General features: G+C 39.7%; 1 pseudogene; it reads right to left on the bottom strand.

Moving 5' to 3' along the window:
• Positions 1-1,445: 1,445 nt before the first annotated feature.
• On the bottom strand, positions 1,446-13,970 carry LOC144255062 (neuropeptide Y receptor type 4-like; annotated as a pseudogene).
• Positions 13,971-14,968: the final 998 nt, after the last annotated feature.

Below are 14,968 nucleotides of genomic sequence, written 5' to 3'. Positions count from 1 at the left end.
CAGTGGTCAGGGCATGGATGAAGGAGGCTGTAGACATAGCCTTAAGGACTGTAGGCCTCTGTAGTGAGGCAGCACAAGGGAGGCCACAGAGTTTGTATCCAGGGTTCTCGTCAAGAGAGGTCCTGGCAAGCAGGAAGGGCAAGGAAGAGACTATGGGAACAGCAGCCTGACCCCTGACTCCTTTCCATGCTGGACCATAGCATGGCACATGGCTGTGGTCTAATACTCAGCTACAAGTGGCATCTTCACCATTGATCTGCAAGGGAAATCTTTTCTGGAGCTCTCTCCCTTGCCAGAACCTGTCCTAGGCATGGAGGGTAAGCGCTCTATGGCAATACAGAGGTCATTCACCAGGTGTTGACAACCTTGTAAGTTTATGTCCATAAAGGTAACAGGCACAGTAAATGGGAAAAATAATGTAGTAGAGTGTGAAATGTAGAACTCCTACTGCAGAGGGCCCTGAGGACTCAAGACTACCAGGATCTGTCCTCTTCAGCTGGATATGCTAATGGCACAACAGGAATTACACTGCCTTGAATCTACGGAATTCTTGCCACTTGTGAAGCACATACACACACATGTCATCTCTCCCAGCGGGCAGGGGTGACCAAGGTTCAGAGCTCTTTCTCCAAGTGCTCCTTTCCTCACTTCACAGTTGCCTCAAGGTTTTTGGTGGAGAAAACTCCCTGGCTTCCCAGGCCAGGCATCTGTTGCTGAGTTAATACAATGAACCCTTTCTGTTATAGACAGACACCTCTGGCTCTGCCATTCTGTAGCTCAAGACACAAGGTGCACCATAAACTGCAGAATCTGGAATCAAAATCCTTCCAAAAATAAACAGCAGAACTATGCAAGGGTCAGGCTTCACAAGGCAAATAATGCAAAAATGGAATCTTGCCAGACTATCTGGGCCCTAAATCCAGGAATGATGGGTGTTGTGGTTTAGATGTGATGTCCCCCAAAAGCTCAGTGTGAGACACTGCAAGAGAGCTTGGAGGAGAATTGATTGGGTATAGTCTTCACCTAATCAGTGAATTAATCCCTGATGGGGTTAACCAATTAGTAACTGGAGGCAGGTGGGTGTTGCTGGAGGAAGTAGTTCTTTGGGGGCATGGCTATGAGGTATATATTTTATATCTGGGGAGTGGAGTCTCTCTCTGCTTCCTGATCTTCATGTGAGCTGGTTTATTCTACCACAGTCTTCTGTCATGATCTTCTGCCTCCCCTCAAGACATGAGGAATGGAGCCTGCTGTTTATGGATTGAGAATGTTGAAATTGTGAGCCCCTAACTAAGCCTTTACTCCTTTACAATTGTTCAGGTTGGGTCTTTTAGACACAGCAGGAAAAAAGCTGACTAAACAATGGGGTTGCCAGCTTGCAGCATGTCCAATTAGCTATATTGAAAGGCCTGGCAAGGAAAATGGCAGAGAATCCTAGGGCCTGTTTAAATGGGGTTGGATCTTCCACTTAGCCTCAAAGACTCAGAGCATTGTGAACAGGGGCAAATGCTCAACTCCTCCAAGGGGGAACTCTGTTGGAAGGTCAGCACCAGGGTCTTGACCTCCTTCTTGAAGTTGGCATCGAGAAAGACATGAATTAACAGGTAGATACAGGTAGAGGCTGTGGCAATCATGTGGCACGCCAAGAAGATGAGGTTTCTGTGACAGACAGAGATGACTTCATGATGCCAGTCCTCCAGGTATTGGACACACGCAAGGGCAGCCAGAATATGGCAAAATCAGCCACCATTGCCATGAACATCCAGCTGATCATTCTCATCTGCCCAGCTTGCCAGCTGTAGGTGCCCTTGGGGAACACACACCCCTGCCTCCACAGGCACTGGTAGTTATGTACACAGCAGATCAGAATAAAGCCTAGAAGGGTGCAGTACTGGAAGAGAGGAAGGTGGTACAGCTAATGCGATGGTGGTACAGATACAGTACAGACCACCTTGTCCACCAGAAAATCCAGAGCCTTGGAGTGGTTGTTGTGGAAGACATTCTCCAGGATACTGTTAGTCAGAAAGGGTAGGGAAAGAAAGAAAGCAATGAGCCAGATGGCCACAATTCCCATGGAGGCTGGGAGATGCTGGGCTTCCAGCCCGTTGGGTTGATAGTGAGCTGATGCCTCTCCAGGGCCACAAGGACAAGTGAGAGGATGGAGACTGTCACTGATGCACACTGGATGAAGGCTGACATCTTGCAAAGGACCTTGTCAAAGATTCCATCAATAGTCCTGTGAGTGGCTGGCAGATGAAGCCCCCGAGGAAGTCAGAGAAGGCCAGGTTGACAATGAGCAGATTGATAGCATTGTTCTTCTCCTTTTCTTCATGATCACCCTTACAAGCAAAGGTTTCCTAGGAGCCCCACAATGGTAGAAAGTGATGATGAAAGCCATCGGGTTCACAGAATCTTGGCAGTGGTCAGAGAAGTTATATAGGACATCCTTGGGTTGGCTCCTGTTTTCACCTGTTCTGTAGTTTTCATTGTAGAGTTCTTTCACCTCTTTTTTTAGATTGATTCCCCAATTTTTTTTGAGACTATTGTGAATGGGGTAGTTTTCCTAATTTCTCTTCTCAGTGGATTCATTGCTGATATATAGAACATGTTTGATTTATGGGTGTTTTGCTGAATTCATTTATCAGTTCTAGAAGTTTTTTGTGGAATTTTTTGGAACTTCTAGATATAGAATCATGTCATCGACAAATAGTGATATTTTGAATTCTTCTTTATCTACTTGTATCCCTTTATTTTTTTTCAAATTGCTCTGACTAGAGTTTCAAGGATGATGGTTGAATAAAAGTGGTGAAAGAGGGCATTCTTGTCTTGTTCCAGTTTTTAGAGCGAATGCTTTCAGTTTTTTTCTGTTTAGAATTATGCTGGCCTTGGGTTTAGCACATATAGCTTTTACGATGTTGAGGTATGTTTCTACTATCCCTAGTTTTTCTAGTGTTTTGAACATGAAAGTGGATGCATAAGTTTTAAGTGGCATATTTTTATCTCTTCATTTTACTATTTATATAGTTAATATTTTTTAGAAATCAGCAAACCTTTCTTTTTGGCAAAATGTTGTTTCATATTCAGAAAATAAAAATGAAAAATACTTCATAGAAAATGCACTTGGAAAAGATTATAGTGTTTAATTATCATTGTTTTTAAATTTTGAGACAGGGTCTCCCTAAGTTGCTTAGGCCTTGCTAAGTTGCTGAGGCTATCATTTGAACTTGTGATCCTACTTCCTCAACCTCCCAAGTTGTTGGAATTACGGGCACACACCACCACACCTAGCTTGGAAAAGATTGTATCTTCCTGGTTTGCAGATGACTGCCTTCTCTCGGTGTCCTCATGTGATCTTTTTTATATGTATACATACTTACTGTTGGTTTCTCTTCTTTTAAGGACACTTATTGGATTAGGGTCCCCATCATCATGCCATCATTTAACTTTAATTAACTACTAAAAGCTTTATCTTTAAGTATGGTCACATCACATGTTGGGAGGTAGAGGTTCAACATGCAAATTTGGGGAACATACAGTTTTGTCCTCGGCACTGACCATAACAATACTTTTAAAAGTAAGATTTCTAATACTTTTCTTTTTATTTATTTATTTTTCTTTGGTATAAAAATTGTAAATAATTTGAAACTAAAGCTCCAGTCCACAAAAAGCATGGGGAAGGGGCCTCTTTTTTTAATGTGTGTGTTGTGCTGGGGATCAAACCCTCATGCATACTAGGCAAACGTTATACTACTGAGTCACATCCCCAGCACACTTAAAGTGTCTGTAAGGTAAATATTCTTGTTTCTAATGTATGCATATAGAATTTATTTTAAAATTTAAGGGACTGTAGTATTTATTCCCATTTTATCTTCTTCCTGTGCACTTCTCAAGTCAGTATTTAAAGAGGTACTCAACCTGCCCTTCCCAGAATCAGTAGTTTTAAGTAAGTTTCAATCAGAGCTATGCCAGGGCAAAGTGTAGGCTTGAATTCTGACAGATCTATGTTTGAATTCCAGCTCCTATTCACTCCCCAGTCCCTGGGAAACTACTGAGCTAGGGAACATCATGAAATTCCTGAATTTCTCCAAATCTAGTTTTTTTTTTTCATTTTACAGATGAAGATTAAACTTTTGTGCAAAAGATGGCTGGTTAGCTTCTCAAAATGCATATTAAAATAATTTTATTGGCCAAGAAGCATAAGTATCAAGCACAACATATGTTCCTTTAGGGAATTACAATCAAAACCATAAAGATAACCAATTCATACTCAATAGGATGACTATAAACAGAATAATAAATAATAAGCATGGTGAAGTTGTGGAAAAATTGGCACCCTCTTTGTGCATTGATGATAGGGATATAAAATACTAAAGCATCTATGAGAAAGAGTTTGATAATTCCTCAACAATTAAACAGAACTACAATTCTAAGCAGATTTTTAAGCAAAAATATGTACATGAATGTTCATAGCAACACTATTTACAATAGTAAAAAGGTGGAAGCAACCTAAATGTCCATCACTGGATGAATAAACAAAATGTATTAAATTCATGAAAGAGAATATTCAGTCATAAAAAAATGAAGTGCTGATATATACTACATTGATTGAACCTTGAAAATATTATGATAAATGAAAGAATCTAGTAACAAAAGACCATATTTTGTGTGATTACATTTATATAAAATATCTAGAATAGGCAAATTCATAGAGCATAGTAGTGATTGCCAGGGGCTGAGGAGAGGGGAATGAGGAATGAGAGCCACAGAGTCTGGGCTTTCATTTTACCATAGTGAAAATGGTCTGGAATTAGATGGTGATGATGATTGCATAGTATTGTCAGTGCACTAAATATCACTGAGTTGTATGCTTTCAATAGTTAGAATGATAAATTTGATGTGTATTTACCATGAGGAAAAAAAAATGTAAAGGATGAGCTTACAACAAGAAAAAAAAAGCCAACTTACAAGATGTTTTAAACAATTTTTCTCATGATATGAGAGAGCCAGGCAAATATTCTACCAGTTTAAAAAAAGTCAAAAGAGCACCAATTTTTGTGGAGGAAAGGAATGTTAAGATGAATTACAAATAAATAAAAAAAAATTATTCCAGATGGGGATGAAGTCTATTAAAATCATTCTCATCATAAATTAATGTCTACCAGGTTTTTACAGTTTATTTTCAACAAAGTATTACAAATAGCTTTCCATTGAAATGACATTTTTCCTCTAGATTCCCTGGTTTTGATTTTAAAAATCTCATAGAAAAGTTATTCTTGATTAGAAAATAACATCAGATTAGATTTGACATATTTTATTTATAAAGACACAGGGAGAATGGTCCTTCTTAAGTTGGTTTTGCTCTAAATGTCCTTGAGAATTTCAGGTTCAATTTTTTTCTTTTTTAAAAAAGTTTTTATTTATTAGTGCATAGTTATACATAGTTATAGATAGTATACATAGTTATAGATAGTGTACTTAAAGTTTACTCCATTTCTTTTTAAATTTTCTTGTAGTTATACATGATAGTAGAATGTAGTTTACTCCATTTCAATCCACAATACTTCCCCTTATACTCCTCTCTTCCCAATACCTTTACTATCTATTGGTCTTCCTTCTATTTATTTATTTATTTTAAAAATTGGTACATTATAGTTATATGTAAAATTGGAATTCATTGTGATGTATTCATACATATGCATAGCATAATTTGGTTAGTTTGGATCTTGTCATACCTCTTATGATTTGTGGTCCTAAGGTTAGAAATCCAAGCCAAGAACTTGTTACAAGGTTTCAGCTATAATATCTAAAAGAATTGCATATTTTTAAAAAGTACTTATTTTTTAGTTTTAGGTGGACACAATATCTTTATTTTATTTTTATGTGGTGCTGAGAATCGAACGCAGTGCCTCATGCATGCTAGGCGAGTACGCAACCACTTGAGCTACATCTCCAGCCCAATAATTCCATATTTTTAATGTTCCCCAAATATCTTAAAGTTCCTGGGCCTCTTAGAAGTGATTAAGTTTTATATAATCACCTGCCAGACTGGGAACTCTTTTTTTTTTTTTCAGACTGGGAACTCTTTAAACCAGATTTTCTAAAGAAGGCTTTGCAAGTTCACCTTAGTTCCTAAAAATTGTCTGGTCATATCCGATTGAATGAGCATCATTTTCAAATGTGAATTTCATTGCAAATCCAGTATTTCCAATTATGTCCTAGTGAGGGTATCAAATAAAGATAGCTTTATTGCCATAAAAACAAGAATATCCAAAAAAATTCTGAATTCTAGAAAGCTGATGCAAGGTAGATTGAGATATCATTTATAAGTGTTTCATGTCACTTTACAAAAGCAGTGTTTAGTAAATTATTATGAGTTTTATGTTTAGTAAATTATTATGATAGTTTTAAGAGTGAAGAGAATGGGCTTCTTTTTATGTCTGGAGGATAGAACATTCAAATATCATCAAAGTAGTTCCAGCAAAAACTATAGTCATTCCTCATCAGTTCATCCAGCCTTATTTAAGGCTGGCTGTAGGGTTAGCAGTTCTGTGAACACATCATCTTTATAAGGGTCCTGGGAACCCTGGTTTAGTGTGCTGATAATCTTAAGGATGTTTAAGTTATATTGTCAGAAGCTGGTACAGAAAATTCCACATGTAGTCCTTCTCCATGGGGCTCTCACTCACTTCTTTGGCCTGGAGCTGATTACAAGGACTTTGTGGGAAGCATGAGGTGTAAATAGACAGAATATATCTATAGATGACAAAAGACTTTAAATGGTGGCAGTTAATTTATTATTAATAATTTTTAAAAATGAAAAATAGAGTTTATTTCAAGAAAAATAAAATTTAAATACGGACATCTACATGTTTCTGGAACATGCAAAACCAGAAAATGAAATCAATCCAAAAAATTTAGACAAAATGATTATAAACATAATAACTCAGAGTAAACATTATGTACATTTTATGAAAGCAGATGAGCTTATACTTTTTTTTATTATTGGTCTTTCAAAATATTACATAGTTCTTAATACATCATATTACACGGTTTGATTCAAGTGCATTATGAACTCCCACTTTCACCCCGTATACAGATTGCTGAATCACATCAGTTACCCTTCCATTGATTGACATATTGCCTTTCTAGTGTCTGATGTATTCTGCTGTCTGTCCTATTCTCTACTATCCCCCCTCCCCTCCCCTCCCCTTTTCTCTCTCTACCCCTTCTACTGTAGATCATTTCTTCCATTTGTATTATCTTGTCTTACCCCTCCTTTCCTCTTATATGTCATTTTGTATAACCCTGAGGATCGCCTTCCATTTCCATGCGATTCCCCTTCTCACTCCCTTTCCCTCCCACCTCTCATCCCTGTTTACTGTAAATCTTATTCTCAAGCTCTTCGTCCCTACCCTGTCCTTGTTTACTCCCCTTATATCAAAGGAGTCATTTGGTATTTGTTTTTTAAAGACTGACTAGCTTCACTTAGCATAATCTGCTCTAATGCCATCCATTTCCCTCCAAATTCTATGATTTTGTCATTTTTAATGCAGAGTAATACTCCATAGTGTATAAATGCCACATTTTTTTTATCCATTCATCTATTGAAGGGCATCTAAGCTGATTCCACAGTCTTGCTATCATGAATTGAGCTGCTATGAACATCGATGTAGCAGTGTCCCTGTAGCATGCTCTTATTAGGTCTTTAGGGAATAGACCGAGAAGGGGAATAGCTGGGTCAAATGGTGGTTCCATTCCCAGCTTTCCAAGAAATCTCCATACTGCTTTCCAAATTGGCTGCACCAGTTTGCAGTCCCACCAGCAATGAACAAGAGTGCCCTTTTCCCCGCATCCTCTCCAGCACTTATTGTTGTTTGACTTCCTAATGGCTGCCAGTCTTACTGGAGTGAGATGGTATCTTAGGGTACTTTTGATTTGCATTTCTCTGACTGCTAGCGATGGTGAGCATTTTTTCATGTACTTGTTGATTGATTGTATGTCCTCCTCTGAGATGTGTCTGTTCAGGTCCTTGGCCCATTTATTGATTGGGTTATTTGTTATCTTATTGTCTATTTTTTTGAGTTCTTTGTATATTCTGGTTATTAGGGCTCTATCTGAAGTGTGTGGAGTAAAGATTTGTTCCCAGGATGTAGGCTCCCTGTTTATCTCTCTTATTGTTTCTTTTGCTGAGAAAAAACTTTTTAGTTTGAGTAAGTCCCATTTGTTGATTCTAGTTGTTAACTCTTGCGCTATGGGTGTCCTATTGAGGAATTTGGAGCCCAATCCCACAGCATGTAGATCATAACCAACTTTTTCTTCTATCAGATGCCTTGTCTCTGATTTAATATCAAGCTCCTTGATCCATTTTGAGTTAACTTTTGTGCATGGCGAGAGACAGGGATTCAGATTCATTTTGATGCAAATGGATTTCCAGTTTTCCCAGCACCATTTGTTGAAGATGCTATCCTTCCTCCATTGCATGCTTTTAGCCCCTTTATCAAATATAAGATAGTTGTAGTTTTGTGGATTGGTTACTGTGTCCTCTATTCTGTACCATTGGTCCACCTGCCTGTTTTGGTACCAGTACCATGCTGTTTTTGTTACTATTGCTCTGTAGTATAGTTTGAAGTCTGGTATCGCTATACCGCCTGATTCACACTTCCTGCTTAGCATTGTTTTTGCTATTCTGGGTCTTTTATTATTCCATATGAATTTCATGATTCTTTTATCTATTTCTACAAGATATGCTGTTGGGATTTTGATTGGCATTGCATTGAACTTATAGAGAACTTTTGGTAATATCGCCATTTTGATGATGTTAGTTCTGCCTGTCCATGAGTAGGGTATATTTTTCCATCTTCTAAGGTCTTCTTCTATATCTTTCTTTAGGGTTCTGTAATTTTCATTGTATAAATCTTTCACCTCTTTTGTTAGGTTGATTCCCAAGTATTTTATTTTTTGGGGGGATATTGTGAATGTAGTAGTTGTCCTCATTTCCGTTTCAGAGGATTTGTCGCTGATATACAGGAATGCCTTTGATTTATGCGTGTTGATCTTATATCCTGCCACTTTGCTGAATTCATTTATTAGCTCTAATAGCTTCTTTGTAGACCCTTTTGGGTCTGCTAGGTATAGGATCATATCATCTGCAAATAGTGATAATTTAAGTTCTTCTTTTCCTATTTTTATGCCTTTAATTTCTTTCTTCTGCCTAATTGCTCTGGCCAGTGTTTCGAGGACTATGTTGAACAGAAGTGGTGAGAGAGGGCATCCCTGTCTTGTACCAGATCTTAGAGGGAATGCCTTCAATTTTTCTCCATTCAGAATGATGCTGGCCTGTGGCTTATCATAGATTGCTTTTACAATGTTGAGGTATGATCCAGTTATCCCTAATTTTTCTAGAGTTTTGAACATAAAGGGATGCTGTACTTTGTCGAATGCTTTTTCTGCATCTATGGAGATGATCATATGGTTCTTATTTTTAAGTCTATTGATGTGGTGAATAACATTTATTGATTTCTGTATATTGAACCAGCCTTGCATCCTAGGGATGAATCCTACTTGATCATGGTGTATAATTTTTTTGATATGTATTTGAATCCGATTCGCCAGAATTTTATTGAGGATTTTTGCATCAAGGTTCATTAGAGATATTGGTCTGTAGTTTTCTTTCTTTGAAGTGTCTTTGTCTGGTTTCGAAATCAGGGTGATGTTGGCCTCATAGAATGAATTTGGAAGTTCTCCCTCTTTTTCTATTTCCTGAAATAGAATGAAAAGTATTGGTGTTAGTTCCTCTTTAAAGGTTTTGTAAAACTCTGCTGTATACCCATCCGGTCCTGGGCTTTTCTTAGTTGGTAATCTTTTGATGGTTTCTTCTATTTCCTCTATTGTTATTGGTCTGTTTAGATTGTCTATATCCTCCTTCCTCAACCTGGGCAGATTATATGACTTAAGAAATTTATCGATGCCTTCACTATCTTCTATTTTATTGGAGTATAAGGATTTAAAATAATTTCTGATTATCTTCTGTATTTCTGAAGTGTCTTTTGTGATATTGCCTTTTTCATCCCATATGCTAGTAATTTGGGTTCTCTCTCTTCTTCTCTTCGTTAGCATGGCTAAGGGTCTGTCAATTTTATTTATTTTTTCAAAGAACCAACTTTTAGTTTTGTCAATTTTTTCAATTGTTTCTTTTGTTTCAATTTCATTAATTTCAGCTCTGATTTTAATTATTTCTTGCCTTCTACTTCTTTTGCTGTTGTTTTGCTCTTCTTTTTCTAGGATTTTGAGATGAAGTATGAGATCATTTATTTGTTGGTTTTTTCTTTTTTTGAGGAATGAACTCCAAGCCATGAATTTTCCTCTTAGAACTGCTTTCAATGTGTCCCATAGATTCCGATATGTTGTGTCTGTGTTTTCATTTAACTCTAGGAAGTTTTTAATTTCCTCCTTGATGTCTTCTAAAACCCATTGATCATTCAACAACCTATTGTTCATTCTCCAAGTGATGCTTGATTTTTCCTTCCTTCTTTTATCATTGATTTTCAGTTTCATTCCATTGTGGTCAGATAAGATGCATGGTATTATCTCTACCCCTTTATATTGTCTAAGAGTTGCCCTGTGACATAATATATGGTCTCTTTTTGAGAAGGTTCCATGTGCTGCTGAGAAAAAAGTGTAACTACTTGATGTTGGGTGGTATAGTCTATATATGTCAATTAGGTCTAGGTTGTTAATTGTGTTGTTGAGTTCTATAGTTTCCTTATTTAACTTTTGTTTGGAAGATCTGTCCAGTGGTGAGAGAGGTATGTTGAAGTCTCCCATGATTATTGTATGGTGGTCTATTAGACTCTTGAACTTGAGAAGAGTTTGCTTGATGAACACAGCTGCGCCATTATTTGGGGCATATATATTTATGATTGTTATGTCTTGTTGGTGTATAGTTCCCTTGAGCAGTATGAAGTGTCCTTCTTTATCCCTTTTGATTAACTTTGGTTTGAAATCTATTTTATTAGATATGAGTATGGCCACTCCTGCTTGTTTCCGCAGTCCATATGAGTGGTATGATTTTTCCCAACCTTTCACCTTCAGTCTATGAATATCTTTTCCTATCAGATGCGTCTCCTGTAGGCAGCATATTGTTGGGTCTTGTTTTGTGATCCATTCTACTAGCCTGTGTCTCTTGATTGGTGAGTTTAAGCCATTAACATTTAGGGTTATTATTGAGATATGGTTTGTTCTTCTAGCCATATTTGTTTATTGATGTTACTAAACCTGATTTATTATCCACTTTGACTACTTTTCCCCCTTTACTGTCCTACCTCCCATTGTTGGTTTTCAATGTTATTTTCCATTTCCTCTTCCTGTAATGTTTTGCCAAGGATTTTTTGAAGAGATGGTTTTCTAGCTGTGAATTCTTTTAACTTTTGTTTATCGTGGAAGGTTTTAATTTCATCTTCTATCCTGAAGCTTAATTTCACCGGATACACGATTCTTGGTTGGAACCCATTTTCTTTCAGAGTTTGAAATATGTTATTCCAGGATCTTCTAGCTTTCAGAGTCTGTGTTGAGAGATCAGCTGTTATCCTGATTGGTTTACCCCTAAATGTAATCTGGTTTCTTTCTCTTGCAGCTTTTAAAATTCTCTCCTTATTCTGTATGTTGGACATCTTCATTATAATGTGTCTAGGTGTGGATCTCTTATGATTTTGCACATTTGGCGTCCTGTAGGCTTCTAAGATTTGGGATTCTTTCTCATTCTTCAAGTCTGGGAAGTTTTCTCGTATTATTTCACTGAATAGACAGTTTATTCCTTTGTATGGAGCTCTGTGCCTTCCTGTATCCCAATGACTCTTAAATTTGGTCTTTTGATATTGTCCCATAATTCTTGGATGTTCTGCTCATGGTTTCTTAGCAGTCTTGCTGAGCTGTCTATGTTCTTTTCCAGTTGAAATACTTTGTCTTCATTGTCTGATGTTCTCTCTTCTAAGTGATCTACTCTGCTGGTAGTATTCTCAACTGAGTTTTTAAGTTGGTTTATTGTTTCCTGCATTTCTAGGATTTCTATTTGTTTGTTTTTTATTACCTCTATCTCCCTGTGAAATTGATCTTTTACTTCCTGGATTTGTTTGTCAATGTGATCTTTCATTGTCTGATTTTGCTGTCTCATGTCTTCCTTGAGACTCCAGATCATCTGAAGCATATGTATCCTCAACTCTTTATCTGACATTCCATCTGTTGCAGCTATTACCTCTTCTAAAGTTGAGTTGACCTGCGTTGCTTGTGGTCCTTTCTTTCCTTGTCTTTTCATACTGCTCGCGTTTCTTTCTGCTTGGTGCAACTGTTGTGTTTTTGAAATATACCCCCTATTTATTAATATTGCTCTTGTATAGTTGGGAAGTCTCCCTTGCAGGGCGGGTAGTGGCTGTGCTCCTCCTCTAATTAGGGTGATCTGTCTACCCCGCTGATCGGTCGCAGGTCTGTCCCCCCTGCGGTGCACGGGTGGCGGCTCTGCTCTGCCACCACTCCAATTGTGGTAACGTAACTACCACACCCTGGGGTCGTTGGTCCTGATCTGGATGTGGGTGGCGGCTCTGCTGGGTCCCCACTCCAATTGGTGTGACGTGTCTACCGTGCTGGCAGGCCTCTAGGCCGGTGGGTCGCAGTTCTGCACAGCCCCCACTCCCAATGGGGGTACCTGACTACCTCTCCAACGGGTCTGTGAGCCCCCTCCGGACCCGGATGGCAACCCTGCTCCACCCCCACTCCAACCAGTGTGACGCGACTGCCTCGGTGTTGCGTGTCCACCACGCTGGCAAGCTACCTGGCCTGTCTTTCCAGTGGGCTGCAGGTCTGCCTGCCCTGCTTGCTCAGATGGCAGCTCTGCACAGCCCCTACTGCAAATGAGGTTACTTGGCTACCGCTCCTCGGGGTCGCTGGTCCTATTCTAGGCGTGGGCGGCTACTCTCTTCAGCCCCCGCTGCATTTGGTGTGTCATGATACCACGCCGGCGGGTCACTTGGCCTGCTCTGGGAGCAGGAGGAAGCTCCACTCTGCCCCACAGCACCCAGCAGGAGCATGACTGAGAAGCAGACACCGCTGGTTCCCTATCCTTGGGCCGAAGCAGCTTCGGTAGCCAGAACCCCGCCTCTCGGATCCCGATACACTCTCCACTGGGAGCTGGCTCCAGCAAGCGACCCCCATGGGTTCCCCTGCCCCCAGGCCAAAACTGTTTCGGGAGTCAGAACCCAGTCACCCCAAGCTCAGCGCACGCGCCACTTGGAGCTGGCCTCCACCGGCAGTCTCCGCAGTTTCCTCAGACCTGGGCCAGGTTAGCCCCGGGAACCAGAATCCAGCTGCTCAGTGCCTGGTGCACGCCTTGCCAGGCACGAGCCTCTAGGAGTATTCTCCACAAGATCCCCAGTCCCAAGCCTGAGCAAGAAATCTGACTGCTAGACGCAGGCAAATACCAGCCTGAAATCACCTGTTCCGTAGCTGAATGAGCTGAGATCCCAGGGGAGCCCTGATGGCAGAGGCCGAGTGCCTGTTCGGGCGGGGTGGGCCAAACCGCTCGGGTGTCAGCCACTTGCAAAAGTGGCCGCTGGCCTCAGGACTCTACTTCTGCACCCACCGCGGGGCCACCTGTGGAGCCGGGTAGCTGTGGCCGCGTGGTTAGGAACCAGGCAGGTGAAGTGGCTGCTCCCAGAGCGAGCTCTAGGCCTTCCGGGGGAGCCGTTTGCAGAGTGGCTGATGGCTGCGGGACTAGACCTCTGTGCCCGAGTGGCCATCCATGATCCACTTCTCTGGGACGAACTGTCACTTCCAATAAACCTACCAGTTCATGGCTGCTCTCCTCTTAAGGGAATTATGCTAGAAGTTCCTCCGTAGGTAGGCTGCATCTGTTCAGGTGGGTCTTTCTTATCCTGTTAAAGTGGAGACGTTGGAATCGCTGCTTCCTCACCGGCAGCCATGTTGCGAGCTTATACTTTTAGAGAAAATATCTTTAAAAAATTTTCAAATTTTATTTATTTTTTTAGTTGGGGGTAGACACAATACTTTTATTTCTTTATTTTTATGCGGTACTGATGATCAAACCCAGTGCCTCACATATGCTAGGCAAGCACTCTGCCACTGAGCTACAACCCCAACCTGAAAATATCTTTTTTTTTTTTAAGAGAGAGAGAGAGAGAGAATTTTTTAATATTTATTTTTTAGGTTTTGGTGGACACGACATCTTTATTTTATTTTTATGTGGTGCTGAGGATCTAACCCAACACCCTGCACATGCCAGGCGAGTGCGCCACCGCTTGAGCCACATCCCCAGTCCCCTGAAAATATCTTGATACCATAATAATCCCAGATATAACATACCATGAATATCCCAAGAATATATCAAGAATATCAAGTAAAGTTATTCAGAAAGTCTGGAGTATGTCCTAACTTCTGTAAGTTGAACTCCATAAAAAGTGACACATATCTACAATTGAGAACTAATGGCCTAGAAGCAGCTTGATTCAAATTTAAAAAGTAAGGTTGTAACCAAGTTAATATTTGTATTTAAAATTTTTGGTTTTTGGTAATGGAGATTGAACCCAAGAGTGTGTTAGCACTGGGCTATACCTCCAGTCCTATGTTTAAAATTATTTTTTTATTTTGAGACAGTGTCTCTGCTAACTTTCTGAGGGCCTTGCCAAGTGGCTAAGGCTGACATTGAACTTGGGTTCCTCCTGCTTCAGCCTCCCTAGTTGCTGGGATTACAGGCATGACTCAAGTTAATACTTCTAAAAATAACAGAAATTATGACTCATAAAACTGTGCAGTGCAGGCCTGGAGTTGTGGCTTAGCAGTGGAGCGCTCGCCTAGCACATGTGAGGCCCTGGGTTCTATTCTCAGCACCACATAAAAATAAATACATAAAGGTTTTATGTCCAACTACAACTAAAAAATAAATATTAAAAAAACTGCAGTG

Source organism: Urocitellus parryii, chromosome 5 (assembly GCF_045843805.1).
Source record: "Urocitellus parryii isolate mUroPar1 chromosome 5, mUroPar1.hap1, whole genome shotgun sequence".
In the NCBI taxonomy this organism is placed as follows: Eukaryota; Metazoa; Chordata; class Mammalia; order Rodentia; family Sciuridae; genus Urocitellus; species Urocitellus parryii.
The sequence above is the reverse complement of the archived record's forward strand: the minus strand, read 5'-3'. Positions and strand labels throughout refer to the sequence as shown.